General features: G+C 43.5%; 1 protein-coding gene across 16 annotated transcripts in view; it reads right to left on the bottom strand.

Annotated features, from left to right (window-relative positions):
* PPP6R3 (protein phosphatase 6 regulatory subunit 3) overlaps window positions 1-25,738 on the bottom strand; it is a 154,272-nt gene extending 128,534 nt beyond the window's left edge. For all 16 annotated transcript variants that reach the window (XM_074401784.1, XM_074401791.1, XM_074401789.1 and 13 more), the window contains exon 1: window positions 25,637-25,738. The gene's annotated coding sequence lies outside the window, so the exon portion shown is untranslated. The remainder of the gene's footprint in view (window positions 1-25,636) is intronic.
* Between the last annotated feature and the right edge of the window lie 59 nt (window positions 25,739-25,797).

Here is a 25,797-nt window from a genome sequence, read left to right as displayed (position 1 = left end):
ACGAGGTTTTGCAATGTGTTCAGGTTGGTCTCAAACTCCTAAGTCAAGCAACTTGCCTGCCTCAGTCTCCCGAAGCGCTAGGATTACAGGCCATGCCCTGCCACTAGCAATTTTTTTAAAAACATGATTAATATGCTAAGGGCTTTAGTGAAAAAGGCAGACAACAAGCAAGAAAAGAAAGATAACATAAGCAGAGAGATGGAAATTCTAAGAAATAATCGATAAGAAAAGCTAAAGAAAAAGACACTGTAACAGAAATGTAGAAGCCTTCTGATGGATCCATTAGCAGATTCAACACAGCTGAAGAAAGAATCTGAGCATTACAATATGACAATCGAAATTTCTGTAACTGAAAAGAAAGACAAAAGAAAAAAAAACAAAAAACTATCAAAGAACTATGGGACAACTACAAAAGGTTTAACATATGTGATGGGAGTATCGGGGGAAAAAAGGGAAAGAAGTAACAGTAATGATTACTAAATTTTCCCAAATTGTTGTCAGGCACCAAACCACAGATCCAGGAAGCTTAGGAAACAATGCCAATAAAAAGCCAACCAATGCCTTCCCCCCTCACCACCCACCAAAGAAAGAAACCCAAAAAACCACCAAGGAATATCATAGTCAAATATCAGAAAATCAAAAAACTCTTATAAGAAATTGGGGTGAAGGGGGAACTTACCTACAGGGTAGCAAAGGCAAAAATTACATCTAACTTCTCTTTAGAAACCATGCAAGCAGGAAAGAGTAGAATGAAATATTTATAGGACTGGGGCAGGGGGGAGTGGTGGAAATAACACCGACCTAGAATTCTGCACCCTGCAAAAATTATCCTTCAAAGTGAAAGAGGAATAAAGACTTTTTTAGACAAACAAAAATTGAGGGAATTTGTTTCCAGTAAACCTATGTTGCCAAAATTACTTCAGAGAGAAGGAAAATGATACAGGTAGGAATCACAAATCACACAGACAAGAGAACTGGAGAGGGAATAAGTGAAGGTTCAAAAAAAAGTTTATTTGTCTTATTCTTAATTAACAGTTTGTTCAAAATAATAACAATAACAATATACTCGATTAAGTATGCTTCCTTATGTGTGCTTATAAGTAAAATGAATGATAGCAATGAGACAGGAAAGAGGAATCAGAAATATTAATTATTATTGGTAAAAGCACACCTCAGAGATATTACAGGTTCAGTTTCAGACTATCACAATAAAGCAAATGTCACAATAAAGTGAGTCACACGAATATTCTGGTTTCCCATATGCAAACACTGTTTACACTATAGTCTATTAGGTGTGCAACACCACTGTCTTCTAAAAAAACACAGACGTGGCCGGGCGCGGTGGCTCAAGCCTGTAATCCCAGCACTTTGGGAGGCCGAGGCGGGTGGATCACGAGGTCGAAAGATCAAGACCATCCTGGTCAACATGGTGAAACCCCGTCTCTACTAAAAATACAAAAAATTAGCTGGGCATGGTGGCACGTGCCTGTAATCCCAGCTACTCAGGAGGCTGAGGCGGGAGAATTGCCTGAACCCAGGAGGCGGAGGTTGCGGTGAGCCGAGATCGCGCCATTGCACTCCAGCCTGGGTAACAAGAGCGAAACTCCGTCTCAAAAAAAAAAAAAAACACAGACCTTAATTGTTTAAGTATTTCACCAATAAAAAGTGCTAATGAAGCACATGCAACTGGAAAAATAGTTGCCACAAACCTTCAGTTTGTTTATAAAACACACACACACACACACACACACACACACACACACAGAGTATTCGCAGAGTGCAATAAAGTGAGCCATAAAACAAGGTATGCTTGTACATGCACTACCTGTGTAGTGTTATTTGAAAGCAGACATAGATTAACCGCAAACGTATGCTGCAAACACCAGCGTAACTCCTTAAAAGCCAAAAAAAGAGTAGTTTAATAAATATTCTAAGAAAGATAAAAATGGAAATCACATTAAATGATCAATTAAAACCAAAAAAGGCACAAAAGTGTATGTGACAAAAATAGGAACCAAAAAAAGGGCAAAACCTGGAAAACAGTAATAAGTATCAATAATCACACTAAAGGTCTAAACATACCAATTAAAAGAGCAATTTTCAGAGTGTATCAAAAAAATAACACCCAACAATATGTTGTCTACAAGAAACCTAGTGTTGCCACCTTCAAGATCAAGATGGCAGTGAGACTTGCTGCCTTCCTCGAAAATGCCTGAGCCAATGTGCCCTTAACCATCACAAGCTTCTGTAATTCTGCCCCTACTCAGCCCCTACACCAAGTAGGCCATCATGATTAATCAGGACATGCCCTACAACTACCCAGTGCCCCTTCTACATGATGAGAAAGAACATGCCTGATGTTTCCAGCCACCACCAGGAGCCCCCACGTCCTCTAGGACCCAAGCTTCTAGTGGCTGAAGAAACTGTGGGCACCTCCATTGACAGGGAAGAGGCAGTTCCCCTGTGGTTCCCAATAAAAATATAAAAACCAAAACCACTTTAAATATAAAGACACATGTAGATTAAAAGTAAAGGAGTGGGGATGGGGCTGGGCTCACACCTATAATCCCAACTCTTTGGGAGGCTGAGATAAGAGGAACACTTGAGCCCAGGAGCTCAAGACTAGCCTGGACGATATACCATCTCTACAAAACAAATTTTGTTTAATCAGTTGGGTGTGGTGGCACACACTTGGGAGGTTGCAGTGAGCTATGACTGTGCCACTGCACTGCAGCCCAGGCTATAGAGCAAGATGTTGTTTCTTTAAAAAAAAAAAAAAAAAAAAAAAAAAGGAAAGGGATGGAAAAAGATACATCACATCACGCTAACTCCAATAAAAAATAAACAGGAGCCAGGCGCGGTGGCTCAAGCCTGTAATCCCAGCACTTCGGGAGGCTGAGGCGGGTGGATCACGAGGTCAAGAGATCAAGACCATCCTGGTCAATATGGTGAAACCCCGTCTCTATTAAGAATACAAAAAAAATTAGGTGGGCATGGTGGCCCGTGCCTGTAATCCCAGCTACTCAGGAGGCTGAGACAGGAGAATTGCCTGAACCCAGGAGGCGGAGATTGCGGTGAGCCGAGATCGCGCCATTGCACTCCAGCCTGGGTAACAAGAGCACAACTCCGTCTCAAAAAAAATAAAATAAATAAATAAATAAATAAAACATAAACAGGAGTAACTATATTGATTGCAGACAGAGCAGCCTTCATAAAAAGAAAAGTTATCAAGGCTAAAAAGAGGCATTACAGGCCAGGTGCGGTGGCTCACATCTGTAATCCCGACACTTTGGAAGAATGAGGCGGGTGGATCACAAGGTCAGGAATTCAAGATCAGCCTGGCCAAGAAGGTGATGTCTACTAAAAATACAAAAATTATGAAGGCAGGCACCTGTAATGCCAGCTGCTCAGGAAGCTGAGGCAGGAGAATCGCTTGAACCCAAGAGGCAAAGGTGACAGCGAGCCAAGATTATGCCACTGCACTCCAGCCCAAGCAACAGAGTGAAACTCTGTCTCAAAAAAAAAAAAAAAAAACTTATAGAATGTTTAATATCAAGAGTAAACCCTAACATAAAGTATGAACTTTGGATGATAATGCATTAGTGTAGGTTCATCAACTTGAAATGTACCATTCTCCTGAGGGACATTACTGCAAAAGTGTGGTGAAAGGAGTATGTGGGAACTCTGCTATGTATTTTTTTTGCTCAATTTTGCTGGGAACTTTCTTCAAATGATGAAAAATGCAAATTTTGTTACATATTTTCCCACAATGTTTTTAAAGATATGCTAAATAATTGGTCATTTTTAGAATTTAAAAGCAATGTCATATCTCATTTTGAAAGGAGATAAACAAAATAGATTTCTAAGAAAAGTTTTCTTCCCTTTGCTTAAACATTTGTACTTTACATGGAAAGACAAAAGAGCAAAAGAACTCGGCTTATAACTCAGTTTTATTCCCACACTAAACCACGTAATTCTAAAGGCTTCTAAGAATAGAGAATTTTATTACATCAAACTAAAAGCCAGCTGAATTGTTTGTGATAACAACAAAATCTAAAAACCCTTAATATGGAAAATGGCTATAAAATACACCCTCAGTATGCAGCTAGTAAAAAGAAAGAGGCAGGCCTATTTGTACTACATGGGACTCAGTGAAAAGCAATGAATGAAAAAAGAACCATACAATAGTATGGTGCTACTATGTTTATATAACACACACACACCCAACAAATATACAGAAAAAAATCAAGTAAACACAAAACTAGTAACAACAGAAGATGGAAAGGATTTGGAAAAGATGATCAGAATGGATTTTAGCCTTCTCTATAATTTTTTTTTCAAAATAATCACGTATTAAATTTTTTTAAAAAGCTAAGACTTGCTATCCCAAACCAAAAGAAAAAAAAAAGTCAATTGACTAAAAAAGTTTACAATATCCTACACCTCTATAGTGAAGACTTCAAAACCAAAGCCAGAGACCATAAAATAAGCTACTATTCATTAACTTTTAACCACTTAGATTCTAAGTTTATGACTTCTACACTATACAACTTGCAAAACCAAAACACTCCACAATTTCAAATTACCCAGAGTCATTTTCTATGGAAAAGGGAGGAGTTTTTTTTTTTTTTTTTTTTTTAAGGTCAAGTCTCACTCTGTTGCCCAGGCTGGAGTACACTGGCACAATCTTGGCTCACTGCAACCTCTGCCACCTGGATTCAAGCGATTCTCCTGACTCAGCTTCCTGAGTAGCTGGAATTACAAGTGCCCACCACAGTGTCTGGCTATTTTTATATTTTTTTAGTAGAGACAGGGTTTTACCATGTTGGCTAGGCTGTTATTGAACTCCTGATCTCAGGTGATCCGCTTACCTAGGCCTCCCAAAGTACTGGGATTACAGGCATGAGCCACCACTCCTGGCCAGGAGAATTTTAGTGATTCTCATTTTCCTCCTGGAGCTTAGAAAGGGGAGATAATTTGCTCAAGGTCAGACAGTTAGTCAGTAATCAAACCAAGGTTCTAACCCAGTTCTGACCACCTTAACGACCCTCATCCTAACCATTATGGCTAGACTGTCCCCCCTTCTTCTGGCCTGCTTCATCTTAAAGATGACTATCTCACACTCATCTGGAAGGAATAAAGAGTTAAAAGGAACACATGTAAAGAATCACAGACAAGTCACAATTTAATAGGCACTCAGCAAACAAAAAGGCACACCTACCTGCTGCAAGGAAGGTGAGTAAGCATGACAGGCTGCTGAAGGTTTACACCAGGTGTCCCCAAACTATGGCCCGCGGGCCGCTGAGGCCATTTATCCGGCCCCCCACCGCACTTCAGGAAGAGGCACCTCTTTCACTGGTGGTCAGTGAGAGGAGCACAGTATGTGGCGGCCCTCCAATGGTCTGAGGGACTGTGAACTGGCCCCCTGTGTAAAAAGTTTGGGGACGCCTGGTTTACACCAACCATGAGGCACTTCACTGGTAATAGATAACAAGAACTGAAAAATGTTAGGCCTGACAATATGGTAAACAAAGGGAATGGACTCTACTTTCTTCTGGAGATAGATACGAACATGCCCAGTAATGTTTATCTTTAACCCTCACAACAATTCTGCTAAACCAGCTCTCTCTCTCTAACCCATGTCCTCTACAATTTTCTCATTCTTTCCTCATAACCCTGAGAGATGATCAAGCTTTGCTCTTTGAAGTTTGATGAAGTTACATTGCCTATACATTTCAAACACCTTGGCTCCACTTAAAATTACTAAGATAGTATCAAGGCAGTTAATTATTAACCCTGTGCTTCTGGGATCAGCAGGATACTCCTGCTATCACCAAAGCCCCTAGCCTTTCTCAATGAAGGCCATGGCAGAGGCAGAGACAGGACCAGAACTGACAGGATCTGCTACCAGTGTGTCACAAAATGAACTCCAACACTAGCCCCAGCCTATGTGTCCCTCCATGGCTCTTGTTTCTGACTGCCTTTTTAAAATTTATTGGCCAAAGTAAGGCAGGCTTTTAATTTTTTTTTTTTAATGTATAAAATAGTCCCTCCCCTCTCTTGAGATAGGCCATGTATTATAAATGCTGAACTCTACTCTTCCTTCCTCAAGACAGATTTGGCTCGAGATCCATTTTGATCCATATCCCTTCTTCCAGATTGTCTTTAGTGTTCAGTACTTGGCTGGAGTCAATGTTAACATTTTCTAGCAACCAAATGATCCCATTTCAAAATGGTAATTATCCTTGAAATCTTTCCCATTTCTGGATATAAAAAATGTACAAGAGTTGAAAATCTCTAAGTAATTCCTGAAATTGACACAGGAACACTCCATATTGAAGGAGGGGGAAAAAAATTCTATGTGCTAACTCTTAACAAAATGAAAATCCCCTATTGTAATTTTAAAAATATTTTGAATCCTAGCTGATGCTTATTCAAAACACGTATCTGGTACTTAGTTATTTGGATGTATCAAGACACCAAAAGAATAATCGAAAATAGCAGATAATACCAGCAACTTAAAAATAAAAGAAAACAAAACATCTGCTGGAATAGCCATCATGAGGAGCACTTTAAGCCCAGAATATGCAAAAATCCTGGACATGGTGTTAAAGCACCTCTTTAAATGAAAAGCTATGCTGATAAAAACAAGAGAATTCTCACAGCTACCTCCATCCCTACCCTAGAAGCTTGTTTCACAAGAAGCCAAGTTCTACCAAGGTACAAAATATTGTCTATTCTGTTCTTCAGTAAATACCAAGTGCCCAAACAGTATCTGCTACAGAAGAGCTCAGTGAACATTCGTTGAACACCGACTACAAATGTACTGAGGACGTCTGGCCATTCTCGTCAAACTAGAGCACGAGAGACAAAGATTGGTTACCGCAAAATCAAAACCAGCAAACACAACAGGAAATGAACTTTCAGAAAGAAACATCAAAAGATCAGATCAGAAAAGCATGCAACCACTGGTATTACCTACAGACTATATGGTCAATATAGCCGAAACAACGCATTACAGAAAATATACTAAATATAAGATCTAAACAGTACCAGAACGATAACTGAAAAAGCAGGTGAGACTATCAAAGCAAAAGTGGCTGAGAATTTTTTTTTTTTTTAATTGAAGAACTATACCAGGCCAGTTGCAATAACTCACACCTGTAATCCCAGCACTTTGGGAGGCCAAGGCAGCAGAATCACTTGAGCCTAGGAGACCAGCCTGGTCAACATAGTAAGACCCTCTCCATAAAAAATACAAAAATTAGCCAGGCATGGTGGCTTGCACCTATAGTTCCAGCTACTCGGAAGGCTGAGGTGGGAGTATCACTTGAGTCCAGGTGTCCAAGGCTGCAGTGAGGCAGGATAGCACCACACACCCCAGCCTGGGCAATAGAGCAAGACAAAGAAGGAGGGAGGGAAGGAGTGAGGGCGGGCGGGCGGGAGGGAGGGAGGGAGGAAGGAAACCAACCCTCAGAAAAAGGATAATAAATAAGAACTCTACATTAGGCCGGGCGTGGTGGCTCAAGCCTGTAATCCCAGCACTTTGGGTGGCCGAGGCGGGTGGATCACGAGGTCGAGAGATCGAGACCAACCTGGTCAACATGGCGAAACCCCGTCTCTACTAAAAATACAAAAAATTATCTGGGCATGGTGGTGCGTGCCTGTAATTCCAGCTACTCAGGAGGCTGAGGCAGGAGAATTGCCTGAATCCAGGAGGCGGAGGTTGCGGTGAGCCGAGATCGCGCCATTGCACTCCAGCCTGGGTAACAAGAGCGAAACTCCGTCTCAAAAAAAAAAAAAAAAGAACTCTACATTAAAAATTCTTAGTGAAATTGCATAATGAGAAAAAAAAGACTTTAAAAAATGGAAGAAAGTTCAGAAGCTAGAGATTACCTGCAGAGGAACAACTGCCATCTAACTTCTAATCACTCCCAACATCAACAATGGAAAAAGATGGGAAGTGCTGTCAAAGTGCTAAGGGAAAATATCATGGAGCCAGAATTGGATATTAGGCAAAATAACCTTTTAACAACAACAACATAAAAATATAGGTTGAGCGTCCCTGATCGAAAAATCCAAAAATCAGAAATGCTCCAAAATCCAAAATTTTTTAACACCACAAGTAAAAAATTCCACCTTTGACCTCATGTGACAGACCACAGTCAAAATGTAGGTGCACAACAGTTTATTCAAAGTCCCTAAGAGGAAAAAGTCCCTCTTGGCCCCCTTTACCTGCTGCTGTTTAACAGCTGGTATAGGTATTCCAGTGACGCAACTATGCTGCTTAGTTACCCTCCATGCGTTATTTTTTAATTTTATTAACTGAATGCCATATCTCTTACTGTTAAGTACTTACATGTGATCATAAAAAAATGACTGCTTATTGGTACCACATAAATTCATGTCAGGAACAATACTGATGCCTAGCAAGCACAGATTGTCCACATAGATGGCAGAAATGGTGACATCTTTGCTTTCTGAAGGTTCAATGTATACAAACTTGTTTCACATATAAAATTAAAAATATTGTATAAATTTCCTTCAGATTGGCCAGGCACAGTAGCTCACACCCGTAATCCCAGCACTTTGGGAGGCCAAGGTGGATAGATCATGAGGTCAGGAGATTGAGACCATCCTGGCCAACACAGTGAAACCCCATACCTACTAAAAATACAAAAAGTAACTGGGCGTGGTGGCGTGCACCTGTAATCCCAGTTACTCGGGAGGCTGAGGCAGAAGAATTGCTTGAACCCTGGAGGCGGAGGTTGCAGGCGGAGGTTGCAGTGAGCCAAGATTGCGCCACTTCACTCCAGCCTGGGCAACAGAGTAAGGCTCCGTCTCGAAAAACAAAAAGCTGGCCGGGTGCAGTGGTGCACGCCTGTAATCCCAGCACTTTGGGAGGCCAAGGCCACAGATCACGAAGTAATGAGACTGAGACCATCCTGGCCAACATGGTGAAACCCCGTCTACACAAAAAATATAAAAATTAATTAGCTGGGCGTGGTGGCACACACCTGTGGTCCCAGCTACTTGGGAGGCTGAGGCAGGAGAATCACTTTAAACTGGGAGGCTGAGGCTGCAGTAAGCCTAGATCACGCCACTGCACTCTAGCCGTGTGACAGAACAAGACTCCATCTCAAAAAAAAAAAAAAAATTACCTTCAGATCATGTGTATAAGGTGTACACAAAAATGAATTTTGTGTTTAGACCTGTGTCAGATCCTCAAAATACTTCCTTATGTATATACAAATATTCTAAAATCTGGAAAAATCTAAAATCCAAAACACTTCTGGTTCCAATTATTTTGCATAAGGGATAGTCGACTGGTAATAATAATGCTTAATTTGTGAGATTTCAGGAGCAACAAAATGAAAATTAGACAATAGAATATAAATTGCAATGGGCATAAAGTGAAGTAGTCTATAGTTCTTATCAGGGTAAAGATATTAATTACCTTTTAGGTTCTAAGTTAAATAGGAAATGTCTAAGACTACCAACAAAAAGAAATGTATAACTTCTGTATCACTTGATGTACATACAGGGGGTAAATAGGAATAAAGAAAAAAGTCCACAAGACATAAAGCAAGTAAAAAATATGGGGGGGAGGGGCAAGTTAGAAAGTCCAAAATACGCAGTAGAAATAAAACAAATATTTTCATCACAACTATGATAAGGGAACTAACTCATCAGTTTAGAGTCAAATTACAAACCATAATCTCATTAAGGCCACAAAAAATCTTGAAAGGAAAAGGGCAGAAAAAGACATATGAGGCAAACACTAACCAAAAGTCACTTGTCATAGTTACGTAACACCTTGACAAAAAATACTTAAGTTTTCAGACTATACATATACTTTAGTGGAAAATATTCATAGAAACAAAGATCTATAGAATGACAAATTGTACAAAGTCACAACCAAGCTTAAAATTCTTAACTTGGTTGGGCACGGTGACAGGACTGTTTGGGCACAGGAATTAATGACCAGACTGGGCCCAGCCTCGTGGCTGACACCTGTCATCCCAGCACTTTGGAAGGCTGAGGTGAGCAGATCACTTGAGGTCAGGAGTTCAAGACCAACCTAGCCAACATGGTGAAACCCCATCTCTACTAAAAATACAAAAATTAGTTGGCATGGTGACGGGCGCCTGTAATCCCAGCTACTTGGGAGGCTGAGGAAAGAGATCACTTGAAATCAGAAGGCGAAGGTTGCAGTGAGTTGAGATCATGCCCAAAACTCTGTCTCAAAAAAAAAAAAAAAAAAAAGACAGCCTGGGCAACATAGCGAGCCTGTCTCTACACACACACACAAAAAAAAATCTAAATTAACAAATGCAAAGCTAAATCTGGGACTACAGAATCTGACAAATTTCCCATCATTGAAGGTACAGATGCTCCTAAACTTACCATGGGGTTGGTTATGTCCCAATAAATCAATTGTAAGTTGAAAATTTTATATATTATTTTTCCTTTTCCTTTTTTTTTTTTTTTTTAAGAATGTCTCCGCCTGTCCCTCAGGCTGGAGCGCAGTGGCATAATCACAACTCACTGCAGCCTCGACCTCAAACCCTCAAACTCCTAGGCTCAAGTAATCCTCCCACCTCAACTCAGCCTCCTGAGTAGCTGGGACTATAGGCATGAACCACCAGGCTCAGCTAATTAAAAAAAAAAAATTGCGCCGGGCGCGGTGGCTCAAGCCTGTAATCCCAGCACTTTGGGAGGCCGAGGCGGGTGGATCACGAGGTCGAGAGATCGAGACCATCCTGGTCAACATGGTGAAACCCCGTCTCTACTAAAAGTGCAAAAAATTAGCTGGGCATGGTGGCACGTGCCTGTAATCCCAGCTACTCAGGAGGCTGAGGCAGGAGAATTGCCTGAGCCCAGGAGGCGGAGGTTGTGGTGAGCCGAGATCGCGCCATTGCACTCCAGCCTGGGTAACAAGGGCGAAACTCCGTCTCAAAAAAAAAAAAAAAAAAAAAAATTGCCAGACACAGTGGCTCTCCCCCCTGTAATCCCAGCACTTAGGGAGGCCAAGGCGGGTGGATTATCTGAGGTTGGGAATTCAAGACCAGCCTGACCAACATGGAGAAACCCCATCTCTACTAAAAATACAAAAAATTAGGCGGGCATGGTGGCGCACGCCTGTAATCCCAGCTACTTGAGAGGCTGAGGCAGGAAAATCGCTTGAACCTGGGAGGCAGACGTTGTAGTGAACTGAGATCGCACCACTGCACTCCAGCCAGGGTGAGACTCCATCTCAAAAAAAAAAAAAGAAGTTAAATATTAGAGATTAATTATAAATATGATAGATTCACAAGACAATGAGTCTGAATTTTATGCCAATATATTTGAAAATACAGACAAAAATAAACCTTTTTTTTAACATGTACTACCAAATGTGACTCAGGGAAAAAACAAGACTTTAATTATCTTATAAATATTAAAACATCCAAATAAGTAATTTAAAAATCTGAGACAGAAAACACCAGGCCCCCATGGTCTTACAGGCAAGGCTTACCAAACCTTCAAGGAATAGGTAATTTCCTTTTACATAAACTCTCAAGAGAACAAAAATGAGGAAATACTACAGCTTATTTTGTTAGACTAGAATAATCTTGAGAATAAAACTCATCAAGGTTTGATACAGAAAAGGAAAATTACAGGCCAATCTCACCATGAACATGGACACATAAACCCTAAGGCATTAGGTAAGTTAAAAACAGAAAAAATACAGCATTTCTTTTTTGAGAAAAGAGCAAGGACAAAAGATTTAAGTGAACTTTCCTCTAAAGAAGATATACAAATAGCCAGTAAGATAGTGGCACATGCCTGTAATCCCAACACTTTGAGAGGCCAAGGTGGGTAGATGCCCGGAAGCCAGAAGTTTCAGACCAGCCTAGACAACAAAGCCAAGACCGCTGTCTCTACAAAAATTTTAAAAATTGGCCAGGTGTGGTGGTGCATGCTTATAATCCCAGCTACTTGGGAGGCTGAGGTGAGAGGATCTCTTGAGCCCAGGAGTTCTAAACTGCCGTGAGCTATGATCATGCCACACTGCATTTCAGCCTGGGTGACAGGGCAAGACCTTGTCTCAAAAAAAAAAAAAGGTAATTGATTTTTTAACATGAAAATAGCCAATAAGCTATATAAAAAGACACTCATCAGCATTAGCCATAAGGAAAAGGTAAATCTTCAAAATGTTAGTTACCACATTATCCAACAATTTCACTCCTACCTACAGGCCAACAGAAATTAAAACATGTCTACCCAAAGACTTCTATGCAAATATTCACAGAACTATTATTCACATTAGCCAAAAAGTAGAAATCCAGTAATAGAGAGACAAAAATAAACAAGCCAGAGTTTTTTTTCCTATTCTTTCGAGTAACAACACAGACTACTTATGTGACCACACATCAAACAAGCAATCAGTTCTGCGCAGATACAGGTGGGTGTCCTCCAACTCAATTCCAACACTATCTACCTGGAGACAGAGTCAGATCCCACAAGACTGCCCTCCACTTCTGATGCCAATTGCAAGCTCCAGGTTGTTGTAACTGTGCTTCCCACCAACCAACTCTAAATTTGGGTTCCCATAAGCCACTCCTTGGGTTTGATTAATTTGCTAGAGTGGCTTACAGAACTTAGAGAAACAAGTTTCCCAGTTTATTATAAACAGTATTACAAAGCATACAGATGGAGGCCAGGTGTGGCTCACGCCTGTAATCCCAGCTCTATGGGAGGTCGAGGTGGGAGGATTACCTTAGGTCAGGAATTCAAGACTAGCCTGGCCAACATGGTGAAACCCCGTCTCAAAACCACCACCACCACCACCACCACCACCACCAAAAAGTATACAGATGGAGAGATGCACAGGGCAAGGTATGGGGGAAGGGGCTGAGAGCTTCCACGCCCTCTAGGGGCACACCACCCTCCACGAACCTCCCATGTATTCCATGAAGCTCCTGGAATCCAGTCCTTCTAGGTTTTTATGGCAGCGACATTACTTGGGCACAAGTGATTAAAACACTGGCAGCTAATCAATTCAACCTTCAGCCCCTTCTCTCACTGAAGGCTGGGGATGGAGCTGAAAGTCTCAACTCTCTAATCATGGCTAGGTCTTTCCAGTGACCAGCCCCCAACCTAAACCTACCTAGGGTCTGCTAGCCATCAGTCAACTCATTAGCATACAAAAACACACTGATCGTTTTGGAGAGTCCAAAGATTTTAGGAGCTCTATGCCCAGAAACCACGCTAAGGATGAAAATCAAATATATTATTTCGCAGGAAACAACATAGACGTCCATCAACTGATGAATGGATAAAATATGTGGTATACCCATACAATAGAATACTATTCAACAACTAAAAAGAATGAAGGACTGATACTGATACACATTAAAACATGGCTGGAACTTAAAAACATGCTAAGTTGAAAGAAGCTGGTCACAAAAGACCACATATTGTATGATTCTATTAATATAAAATGTTCAGAATAGTCCTATGGGTGCAAGGTGGTTCTTTTGGTTATCGTTGAGGGGTGATAAAAATGTTATAAAGTTAGATTGTGGTGATACAGAGTTCTGTGAATATATTAAAATCCATTCAGTTGTACGCTTCACATCGATCCATTAAACGGTATGTGAATTATCTCTCAATAAAATTGTCATTATTTAAAAAAAAAAACCCTGAAATGTAAGTTTACACCTACCAAACTGGCAAATATTAAAGACAGACCATACCAAGAGCAGGCAAGGATGCAGGACAGTGCTGGTAGTAAGGCGAAGAGGTACAATCATTTTGGAAAACAATTTGCACCATCTACTAAAGTTGAAGATGTACACGTCCGACTATCCTGCAATTCTCTATGTGGTTGATACCTTGGAGAACCGTGTCTGCACTTAAGTTTACGGCAGCATTCCTTCTTACTAGAAACAATTACATTCTCCAATGGCAGGCCAAGGAAGAAAATGAGACCTATGCAGTCTGCAATATAACAGAGAAATGAAGAGGAATAAACCACAACCACATGCACCAATTCGGACAAACGTCTCCAACTGCACACCTTCCCATCCTGGCTTTGCCACCAGGTCCCATCATCATAATCACTCCCTGGCCCCTCTCTTGCTTTGCTATTTTTGCTTAGGGAAACCACAACTTCAGTTAAATGAAGCACTGCCTACTCTTCTTCCAGGAAAAATGACAAATTGTGCTGTCTTCACTGAAACTCAAGAGGACTGCTATCCTAAGGTAGGCCATTCATTCACACACATTCTTACTTTCCCACAGAATATTTCATGCTTCCTCCTCTCTTCTCACACCCCACCAGCCCCAACTCCCCCTCATTCTCGCTGACTGCTGAAAACTCTTCCATTTCACCAAGAAAAAAAAAAAAAGCAGTAGCCAACATCTACATGCTCCCACTACCCCATCTCCCCTAGCTGTTTGCCCTCCTCCCATCAGGGAGGAGCTCATGGATGCCAACCCTCCACATGGACACCCACCTATTTCCTGCTGCCTCCCCAAGAATGTGGCTCCAGCAAGGGTCACCTCTCCTAATTCATCATGTCATTCATCCTCTAGAGAATTATTTCACCAACACTTCAAAAATGCTATGGTTTCTCCCATCTCAACACCACCTCAGGATCCCAAATCCCATGATGTAGCCCTCTCTACTTGCCTTCCTCTTCTCTCAATCCTTGTGAATGCTCCCTTCCGGGCTTTTCCTGCACCACCATGTGGGAACAGCTCTCATCAAGGTCGTCGATGAAGTCCACGCTGCCAAAGTCATGGGACCAGTCTTGGCCCTCATCTCAGGGGACCTTACAGCAGCAGCCCTGGCAGAGGTTCCCACTCCATCCTCCATGACAGCACTTTCCCGAGGCTCAAAGCTGCTCCTTCCACCCTCCAGGCTGTCACAGAGCCTCATTCCTTCAGTGCTCGCACTCAACATGCGGACCATTAAGTGCCACCTTAACACTGAAGACACTCATTTCTATCTGCAACCTGGATCTCTCCCGTGAGCTCCAAACACCCCAATCCAACACATCTCCAATCTGCTCTCTAACAGCTTCACAGACTGAACATGTGCAAAACCCAACTCCTGCTCTTACTTCCACAACCTGTTCTTCCCATTGTCTTCCCTTTCCTTATACATGGCAACTCTCAGCAGCAGCAAAATCTCTGGTATCATCCTTTACTCCTCTCTCACACCCACTCCAATCTGCCAGCAAATCCTGTCTGCTCTTCCTTTTCAAGAAGGATCCAGAAGCAAACCTCTCTCACTCCCACCCCTGCTCCCCTTCAGTCCCAGCTGCCATTACTGCTCTCCTGGATCACTGCCAGAGCCTCCAGCCTCCCTCCAGCAGCACAGGACAGTTATTCTTAACACAGCTTCAGGAGGAGCTTTAGAAACCAGATCATGCCACACCTCTGCTCAAAACACCAAGTGACCACCCGTCTCACTCAGAGAAAAAGATACAATCTTAACAATGGCCAGAGTGACCTATCCTTCCTTCCCCATCTCCCCCATCCATCTGGCCTACTCTCCTACTGCCCTCCCTTAGGCTCCCCGCTCCAGCCACACTGGGCTCTCTGCTGCCCGCCAACACAGCAGGCACACCTCCTCCTCAGCACCTTGTCCTGATGATCCTCTACCTATAATGCTGCCCCTACCTGACTCCCACCCACAGCCTTGCGGCTGGATCCCTCTACTCCGGCTGACCACTGCATCTCAAGCTGCAGACAAGCAGCCACCCCCCACCTCCCACCTCCCAGGTTTACTTTTCTCCCTGTTTGTATTATCGTACGGCTACCGTAGCTTCCATTTATCTGTTCATTGTCTTTCCCCTACCAAACTGTAAGCTTCATGAGAGCAGGGACTTTTTATCTGTTTTCCTTACTGTTAACATGCCCAGCACTAGAACAGTGTCTAGGACCTGGTAAGTACTCAAATATCTGAATGGATCACAAAAACAATGTTGCCTGGGGGCAAAAAAAGAACAAAATGATTCCATTTACATCCTTTAAAGGCATGCAAAAATAAAGTTACATTATATAAGGATCCATTCATAGTCTGCAACACCAAAAAGTCAAGCACAAAAATGATACATGCAAGGTACCTGCCTTGGGGAGGTCAGAAACAGGAAAGTGGTCAGAAGAGGACACAGGGAGCCAAAGGTATGGCAACAGTCTATTTCCTAAGCTGGCAGTGGGTACACGATTGTCGGTTTTAATGTTTAATGATATCTGGACACATGCTGATATATACTCTTTGAATACATAGTTCAATTACAAGTTAAAATAAAAAACAGCCCAGGTGCAGTGGCTCCCACCTGTAATCCCAGCACTTTGGGAGACCAAGGCAGGCGGATCACGGAGTCAGGAGATGGAGACCATCCTGGCTAATGCAGTGAAATCCCATCTCTACTAAAAATACAATTAGCCAGGCATGGTGGGACACACCTATAGTTCCAGCTACTCAGGAGGCTGAGGCAGGGGAATCGCTTGAACCTAGGAGGCAGAGATTGTAGTAAGCCGATATTGCGCTACTACACTCCAGCCTGGGCAACAGAGTGAGACTCTGTCTCAAAATAAATAAATAAAATTTTAAAAAATTAAAAAAAATAAAAAACAGATTAGAGGCCAGGCGTGGTAGCTTGTGCCTGTCATCTCAGCACTTTGGGAGAACAAGGTGGGAGGACCGCTTGAGCCCAGGAGTTTGAGACCAGCCTGGGCAACACAGGGAGCTCCTGCCTCTACAAGAAAAAAAAAATTAGCTGGGTATGGTGGCATGTGCCTACAATCGCAGCTACTTGAGGCTGAGGTGAGAAGACCCCTTCAGCCTCAAGTACCTGCCTGAGGTTGGTCAAGGCTGCAGTGAGCTACACTGCACTCCAGCTTGGGACTCTATCTCAAAAAAATAAACAAAAACAAAAGAGATTAGAGCAGGCACCGACAAACTACAATCCACGAGCCAAATCCAGCTTTCTGTCTGTTTTTCTAAGTAAAGTTCCACTGGAAGACAGCCACCTTCATTTATTGGCTATGGCTCCTTTCACACTACAAAAGCAGAGTTGAGTTCTTGCAGACACCATTTAGCCTGCAATGCCTAAAATATGTACTAACTGGCCCTTTACAGAAAACGTTTGCAGACCCTCAATAGGGTTGTCTGGTTATAATGTAGAAATTAAATGCAAAATCACAAAGACCCAATCATCTGTTAACATTTATTAATCTTTCACAAGGCGTATGTGATTATCCATACATGTTGAAAAAAACATGGTTCTGGCTGGGCAGTGGCTCACACCTGTAATCCCAACACTTTGGGAGGCCAAGGCAGGCAGATCGCCTGAGGTCAGGAGTTTGAGACCAGCCTGGCCAATATGCAGAAACCCCATCTCTACTAAAAATACAAAATTAGCCAGCACAATGGTGTGCACCTGTAATCCCAGCTACTCGAGAAGCTGAAGCAGAACAATTGCTTGAACCCAGGAGAAGGAGGTTGCAGTGAGCCGAGATTGCGCCACCGCACTCCAACCTGGGCAACGGGAGCAAAACTCCGTCTCAAAAAAGAAAATATGGTTCTATATAAAATGTGAGACTCCGTAGCAAACAAATTACCCTACAATGTCCTGATAAACTTTTAAGATGTGTTAGAGAGCAAACTGCAAATCTCAAATTTATGAGCTTTACTCCCCCTGCAGAAATTGTTTTAATGTACATAAATGTGAGTATATTATCACATTTATGTACATTAAAACTTATACAGCATCTTCCAAGTGTGAAGGAAGAAAATGTGCATACAAACACTAACTCTGTAACTTCCCAGCCAGTGAAACCACCATCACCCTTGTACTTCCCAGAGCAGCTAGTTAGACCTCAAAGCCTCTCTATGATCCCGTAATACTCCATTTCTCTCCTTGAGATCATTCACTGCACCTCGGAGTTGTTTCTGTACTTTTGTTACCAAAGACTATACCTATGATAGGTGCCAAATGCAGAGCTGTTGAGTCCACCTAAGTGTGTAATAACAAGAAGTCCATGGTGGAAATCAGGGCAGTCATTCAAAGAGTTTTGTTTAATCAGAAGGGGCAGGGTCTCACTTGCAGACAACAGAGGCAGATGAGACCCGTCCATCGTCGAAAGACAACAGAAACCCTGTGTATCTCTATGTCAACACAAGAGAACCAGGAGACACTGTCCCCTCATCTACCACACAGTGACAAAAAACTGACCCACACTACCACTGAAAATAAAATTCCAGACGTTAACCATTTATTCTGAATTCTCAGTAAAATCCAGCTGTGATGTTGCTCTTGAAACAAACAGCACTTAAAACTGTGGTCTGGTGGGACCACCACAACCCTAAGGAATCACCGGGGCTGAGATTTCCCTGCTGCTTCTGGGTCTATTTTTCTATAAAAATCAAAGACCTCTAAGTTTTGTTCCAGTCCAAAACCATAATTCTCATGAAAGGAAGCCCCAGTCAATTGTCAAGACTAGTCAATGTTCCTCCTGCCATGCCCCATCTGAAGACCAAAGTCCAACCAATCTGACCAGCCAATCATGGACATGCCTTGGTGGGCAGTATAAACTGCCCTGATTAGGGTCTCAGTGTGACATGTGCTCAGTCAAGCTCTCTTAAAGTGTGTCTCTGCCACCAGAATTTTTGTTCAGATTTACATGCAAGTACAGGAAACCCAAGGCTCCAACCAATGGTCCCACACAGCTTTCTCCAAATCTGTCTGACTCAACATCAGTCTGCAGCCTTTTTAATCCTGCTCTCTAATATTTCTAAAAACAATCTTTCATTCATCTTTTCTTGGGCCATCAGATTTCAAGGTAGTCAATCTCTGGAGAATTCAAACCAGTTCAAGTCAATATATATTTCCACTGTAAGAAATTCTGGGGTTGCGGTGGCTCACACCTGTAATCCCAGCACTTTGGAAGGCTGAGGCGGACGGATCATCAGGTCAGGAGTTTGAGACCAGACTGGACAACATGGTGAAACCCCCCTCTCTACTAAAAATACAAAAGTTAGTTGGGCGTGGTAGTGGGCGCCTATACTCCCAGCTACTCAGGAGGCTGAGGCAGGAGAATCACTTGAATCTGGGAGATGGAGATTGCAATGAGCCGAGATCGTGCTACCGCACACCAGCCTGGGCAACAGAGCAAGACTCTGTCTCAAAAAAAAAAAAAAAAAAAAAAAAAAAAAAAGGGAATTCTGGAACTAATAATCCCCTGATTTTCCCCAGAGTTGCTGTGAAGTACAAAATCAGAACCTCCTTATAGCCATAAAAAGATGTACAGAACTTATTGAACTTTAATTGTATAAATTCAGTCAACTGTATAGTCTTCACTAATGCATCTAAAACAGGTCAACACTAGCCAGCCATAACTGAGAAGTAGTAAACAGCCTCTACTCAGGGTAAAGCCAGCTCTTTGCCCAGTGTGTGACATGAAAATGTCCTAGCTAGGCACAGAGGTAAGAAACCTTCTCACATACTGCCAGATGCCCTTGTACTTGCTTCTTTACCACGTAGCCAATCCACCTGCTATCCAGATGTCAGTCTGCAATCTTTTAAAACCTGAAATAAACTGAGTACTGATCTGACTATCAACTATCTCCCTCCTCATAAAGAAAACTAAAGGGGATGGCAGAGAGGAAAAAAGGAAGCTTCCACGACAAATAAATCTAGGCCAAAAAACAAACCTCCAATCAACCTAGATCCACAGCACAGCAGGAAAAAAAAACCCATTCCCACTTGAAGCACCATCCATTTCAAGAATGCTGAAGATGGTTTGCAAAAACCTCTATCAAGCTTCAGATGGGTCTGGAACCAGAGTCAGTGTCTGAAGTTTGGTCATTGGGTAACTGCTAGATATGGAGCTATAAACACCTATCTGTCCTTACAAAACAGCTGCAGTATGAGAAGAATGGCACTGCTTTTTAAGACTCCCCAAACTAAGGAGGCAAGTGGAAGCAACCATTTCTTATAAATGAGTAACAAAGTGGAACTATTTCATTCTTTTGCAAAACTTCTGGCAATCTCAACCACCCAAAATTTAAACAAATCAACCAACTAACCAGCAAACAGAAGCTCTTTCCTCCCAGGCCCCAAACCGCATACACAATTCTGAACAGCTTTGCCATCTCTTGCGGTTGTTTGCCTCGCCCTCTAGACTGCAGGTCCTTAGCACCTGTTCATCAGTGAATCCCCAATACAGTTCCTAGCAGAGTAAGGACTCAATATATCTGCTGCTCAAATCAATGAATATTATTAGTGGATGGGGTGGCTGGTAGCTCTCAACACAGCCACAGGCCGAATTTCAGGATGAGTAAGAAAATGCCTCCATCATCTTTTGTAAATCCAGATATTAACATCCAGTTGATAAAAATCTGTAGTTTTCCTAACATTTTTCCATTCAGTAAACTAGATAACCTAAATTTTAAGATGAGCAATAAAGACCTGCACTTGTCTCTCTACTATTGCAGCTCATTTCCCCAGGAGAAAAGAACACTGCCTTATTAGGATCAGTGTTTAGGGCACAAAAGAGTCCAACTTACTAGTGGGCAGGATCACTGTGCTAAAAGGTTGAGCATACCGTATGGCTGTCTCCTGCCCTCAAAGGGCAGAACTGGTAAAACTAGTACTTTTTTTTGTTTGTTTACTTTGCTTTGCTATACTTTAAACTAGACTTTTTTTTTTTTTTTTTTTTTTTTTTTTTTTTTGAGACAGAGTTTCGCTGTTGTTACCCAGGCTAGAGTGCAATGGCGCGATCTCAGCTCACTGCAACCTCTGCCTCCTGGGTTCAGGCAATTCTCCTGCCTCAGCCTCCTGAGTAGCTGGGATTACAGGCACGCACCACCATGCCCAGCTAATTTTTTGTATTTTTAGTAGAGACGGGGTTTCACCATGTTGACCAGGATGGTCTCGATCTCTTGACCTCGTGATCCACTCGCCTCGGCCTCCCAAAGTGCTGGGATTACAGGCTTGAGCCACCGCGCCCGGCCTAAAAGCTAGACTTCTAAACCCCAAACAATCTTCTTCCTATCCTTGAGTAAGCTCCACCAGCAAGACACTCATCTCTACTCAAGACTGAGTCCATCAAAACACATTTATCCCCAATACAGCTAATTCTCTGGGAGTAGATCTTTATTAAAACAAAACAAAAAAGCTGGGCACAGTATGGCTCACATCTGTAATCCAAGCCCTTTGGGTGGCTGAGGCAGGCAGATCAATTGAGGTCAGGAGTTCAGACCAGCCTGGCCAACATGGTGAAATCCGCTATCTACTAAAAATACAAAAATGAGCTGGTGTGGTGGCACACACACAGGTAGTCCCAGCTACTCAGGAGGCTAAGGCAGGAGAATTGCTTGAACCCAGGAGGTGGAGGCTGCAGTAGGCCAAGATCACGCCACTGCACTCCAGCCTGGGCAACACAGTAAGACTGACTCAAAAACAAAAACAAAACGTAAGTTTTAAAAAGTTGAAACTGGCATCTAAAAAGAGACCTGACCACTGTCCGACAAGAAGAGGGCAAAAGACACAAAACTCAAAGATTCCAGTAGTGCAAGATGATTCAGCACAGAAGCAAACTCTAAATACCTAGCATTTTTTGAGTTTCACAGCACAATATGGTAATGTATTTTCATTAGGTTAAGAAAACAAATTTCCTAAGGTGTTTTATGAAATTGAATTTATTTAACAGTGCTTCTAAAGTTCAGTCTTCAGGCACCTGAAAAGTGGTGTAAGTATACCATCTCTCCCCACTACTAAATAATCTCCAAGTGAGGATCTAGGTACTGCAAAGAGCAAGTTCACAGATCACCCAAAGGAAACCTTAACTCACAGAGACGTAAACCTGTGGTCTAGAACAGTGGTTCCAAAATCCAGCTGCACTTCAGTATTGTTTGGGAAGCCTCTTAAAAAAAGATTCTCAATCCCACCACAAAATTCCAGAGGTGGAGTCCCACAACCATGGTCTTCAAGAATCTCTAATTACTCTAATGCAGGCCAGTCACGTCTATCTAGCGCAAGATTCCTCAACCTCGGCAGTGCTGCTATTTGGAACTGGACAATTTTGTTGGCGGACGAGGCGGCCATGCTGGACACTGTAGGATATTTAGCAGCATCCTTGGTCTCTACCCTCTAGAAGCACACTGCACACTCCCAGAGGTGTGACAGCAAAAATGTGTCCAGACACTGAAATTATGTTTCCTGGGGGTGGGGGGAAATCACCCCAATTCAGAACCCTTGATGTAGAGTAAACCAAAAACAATTATTTAAAGTTAAGAAAGGAAAGAAATATGAAAGCTGTTTAAGCCAAGAGGCCAGGTCTTTTCTTCAGTACAGCCTTTTTTTTCCTAGCCACTTTTTCTGTTAGCCACCGAGTACTGGGCTAACACTACCCAGCCCATACTGGGGTGCAGATCATGACTTCTGAGGACCAAGTCAATGCTGAGTTTTAGTTGAGCACATAGAAGAGCTTTATTTTCACTATCATTTATTCTTACTTAGTAAAATACTGTATAATTTTACACACACACACACACACACACACACACACAGAGCACACAGGCTGCCTCTCAAATACTGAAAATACAGAACTAGAAGAAGAAAATTATCACAGAAACAAAGTGAATACCGAAGTGACACTTGTTTTAGGGAGACATTTATTTGTAATAAGCACACTATCTCTGTACCAAATAGATGCAAAATCTTTTTTTTTTTTTTTTTGAGATGGACTCTTGCTCTGTCTCCCAAGCTAGAGTACAGTGGTGAGATCTGGGCTCACTGCAACATCCGCCTCCCAGGTTCAAGCGATTCTCCTGCCTCAGCCTCCCAAGTAGCTGGGATTACAGCCGCGCACCACAATGCCCAGCTAATTTTTGTATTTTAAGTAGAGACAGGGTTTCACCATGTTGGCCTGGCTGGTCTCGAACTCCTGACCTTAGGTGATCTGCCCACCTTGACCTCCCAAAGTGATGGGATAACCGTGCCTGGCCGAAGCCTTATCTTACAAAGCTAAGCAACCTCATGCTGTCAATGTTACGTCTATTCATTTCTTGCTCAGCTATCGTCTGATTCTCAAATTCTCAATTAGCTCACTGAAACTAGCACTTTTTTTTGGTTTACTTTACTTTGCTATACAGTACTTTACACAAAAGCTAGACTTCTAAACCCAAAACAATCTTCTTCCTATCCTTGAGTAAGTTCCACCAGCAAGACACTGATCTCTACTTAAGACTGAATCCATCAAAACACATTTATCCCCAATACAGCAAACCAAATCCCAAGTAAACACAGCAATACCAGCAGAAGGGCATGCACGGTTTTGAGTACCATGGAGAAGAGCACTAGGCAAGTGTTAAAGGACTGTGAGTTTATTTCTGCCTGAGCGGATTGCATTTTGTTAAATGTTCCAGACTCCTTGACCAGACATGCTGAAATGGAGAATACCTTCCAAAGGATCCCTCCAGGATAACAGCTATTTCCCAAACTATCTCTGCTGAAGAATACTGCAATACACAGTACCCTTACAGTCTTCAGTAACAACCAGGAGTACACTAAGAAAACCTGATTACTACTCATTTGGGGGCCAGTCACCAGAAACTAATACGCAAAAGCACATGAGGAACAGAGGTCAACTTAAGCTTGTGATGGGCTTTTCTGTATTTAACCACCTCTTTAAACATTCTGAGGTGCTACTACTCCAGTAATTAATGACTTAAGGAATGAATGTTCAAAAGCCCTATCCTGAAAAAATTGTTAGAACTTCTAGTTCACTTCTTCAGCCCAACTGAACCACCCCCTTTTTTTTTTTTTTTTTTTTTTAAATTTCTTGAGACCGAGTCTCGCTCTGTCACCAGGCTGGAGCGCAGTGGCACAATCTCCGCTCACTGTAACCTCCGCCTCCCGGGTTCCAAAGATTCTCCTGCCTCGGCCTCCACAGTAGCTTGGACTACAGGCACACACAACCACACCCCAGCTAATTTTTGTATTTTTAGTAGAGACGGGGTTTCACCATGTTGGCCAGGATGGTCTCCATCCCTTGACCTGGTGATCTGCCTGCCTCCGCCTCCCAAAGTGCTGGGATTACAGGCGTGAGCCACTGCACCCGGTCCAGCCCAACTGACTCTTACACAGGGCTTTCTAAAGACAGTTACCAGGAGTCAAGGCTTAAACGCTCATCTGACTTCCCAACAGTACCTACAGATTTAAAAACCAAATTTAAATTAATAATAATAGCCATTAATTAGCCTAACTACTAATCAGCCGCTGAGATGATTCTAGCTGCTTTACACGTATTAAGGCATCTGTCCTGACAAACTTATGGCTGAGACACTTCTTATTATTCCCATACTACAGAGGAAAAAAAAAAAAAAAAAAAAGGCTGGGTAACTTGTCCAAGGTCACAGAGCTAAAAAGTGGTCAGGCCAAGACGTGACTCCACTCCACAGTGAGGAAAACCCAAACACCACCACTAACTGGGTCTTACACCGTTGCTACTTGAGGCGCATTTCGATGGTTGGAACTCTGGAGTCCCTTTCCCCCTTGAAGCCTATCTGCAACATGACCTTGAGGACAAAATCAAAATCAACGTCTTATTCATCAAGTAGGACACCACCCTGTCAACAAGTGCCGCGAGGATGAAAGTGAACGCCTATCAAGCACCCCCTCCCCTAAATCAAAACAGACCCAAAGCCCCACAGAGACAACGTTAAGGACCAGGAAACTGACATTAAGTCATGCGGTTGAAACGTCAGGGCAACGGAGGCGCATCCAAAGACCCATCCCGTCCACCTACAATAAAGTCCAAACTGTGATCACAGCCAGCAGGACCTCAACAGGAAAGACCTCCAAGTTAACAGTGAATGGGCTTCTTTAAGAGGGAGGGACTTCAAGTCACAAGAAGGACCACCCCCCGGCTCAAATACACCAGGGAGGCATCGGAGACTGTCTCCAGCCCAGCGACCGCACTGGAGCGAAAAAGCCGCGGGGAAGGGCACTGGGAGCCTCGGCACTGGCTGGTGTGGATCCCGATGACTCTGCGGCGAATTAACAGAAACCCACAAAACTTGTTTCCCGGAGAGCGGAGTCCAACAATAAACAGCCTTCGCGACTCTGGACGGCGAGTTGCTGCCTCAACTTGACGCGCTCCCCACGGCCCCCGGCCCGGGAGGAGTCGTCTGGGAGCCCGGGGCCGGGATGCCCAGCGGGAGCGGAAACCGGACGCGGGCCGGGCGGTGGGCGACGCGGCGGGCGGGCGGGAAGGCTGGAGCCAGAGCCGGGTTAGGGGCGCGCCTCGCCGGTCCGCCAGCTCGCCACGTAAGGCCGCGAACGCGAACGCGAACGCGGCGCAAACTTCGCCGCCTAGGTCGCGTCCCGTCCCCGGCGCCCGGCCCGGCGGGGCCCCGGGCTGACAGGAGCGGGCGAGGAGCGGCCGGGAAGGACTCGGCGCCGCGCCTCCCGGGCCCGCGGAGCGGCGAATTCCGGGGGGGGAGGGGAGAGGGGCCGGGACGCTCCCTCCCCGCGCCGCCGAGGCCCAGGAGGAGAGGCCCCGCGCCTGCCCGCGAGTCACGCGCACCCAGCGCCACGGCCTGCTCCGCCGCCTCCCCCACCCCTATTACCTGGAGGTGCCCACGACCCGCCGCTAGTTGTGCTCAGGCGGGAAACGCGCTCACCGACACCATCAGCGAAGCGCCCAAAATGGCGGACGTATCAAGCAGGCCTTGAGTCCCCCCTGCCCTCCCTCTGGCCGCCTCGCAGCCAATCGCAGCCCTGTCCCCGC

Source organism: Saimiri boliviensis, chromosome 6 (genome assembly GCF_048565385.1).
Source record: "Saimiri boliviensis isolate mSaiBol1 chromosome 6, mSaiBol1.pri, whole genome shotgun sequence".
In the NCBI taxonomy this organism is placed as follows: Eukaryota; Metazoa; Chordata; class Mammalia; order Primates; family Cebidae; genus Saimiri; species Saimiri boliviensis.
The sequence above is the reverse complement of the archived record's forward strand: the minus strand, read 5'-3'. Positions and strand labels throughout refer to the sequence as shown.